We start from the raw sequence: 594 nt of genomic DNA, 5'->3' as shown, positions 1-594 counted from the left end.
CCAACCCCCCCAATGGCACCTCCCCAGGGGACCCCCCCTCCACGAGGCCCCCGAGAGGGGTGAGTCCAGGGTCACCCCCAAAAGAGGGGACACAGGGATCAGGAACCCAAAAGAGGGGATCCCAGGGGACCATCCCCCCTAAAACAGGGGGACCACGGCATCAGGACCCCCAAAAATAGGGGTCCCCAATGGTGCACACCCCCGAAAGAGGGGATCCAGTCATCAGGACCCCCAAAACAGGAGGACCACAGCATCAGGACCTCCAAAATAGGGGGTCCCAGGTATCAGCCCCCCGAGATCAGGTGCTGCTGGTGAACCACCCCCAGGAGCTATAGACAGTCCCGTCCTTGTCCCTGTCTCCATCCCTGTCCCCATCCCCTCTAGGGACAGGAGACATCCTTATGGACATCCCCTGGGGACACAGGGAGATGCCATCCCCTGGTGCGATCCCCTGGGAACAAGGGAACATGGGACCATCCCTATGTCCATCCAGGCATCACCTTGGCACCAGGGCTGTCCCCATGTCCATCCTGGTGTCACCTTGTGCCCAAACCTGGACATCAGGACTATCCCCATGTCCACTCTGGTGCCACC

This window comes from Nestor notabilis, unplaced genomic scaffold (assembly GCF_000696875.1).
Source record: "Nestor notabilis isolate BGI_N333 unplaced genomic scaffold, ASM69687v1 scaffold18746, whole genome shotgun sequence".
NCBI classification, from domain to species: domain Eukaryota; kingdom Metazoa; phylum Chordata; class Aves; order Psittaciformes; family Psittacidae; genus Nestor; species Nestor notabilis.
The sequence above is the reverse complement of the archived record's forward strand: the minus strand, read 5'-3'. Positions refer to the sequence as shown.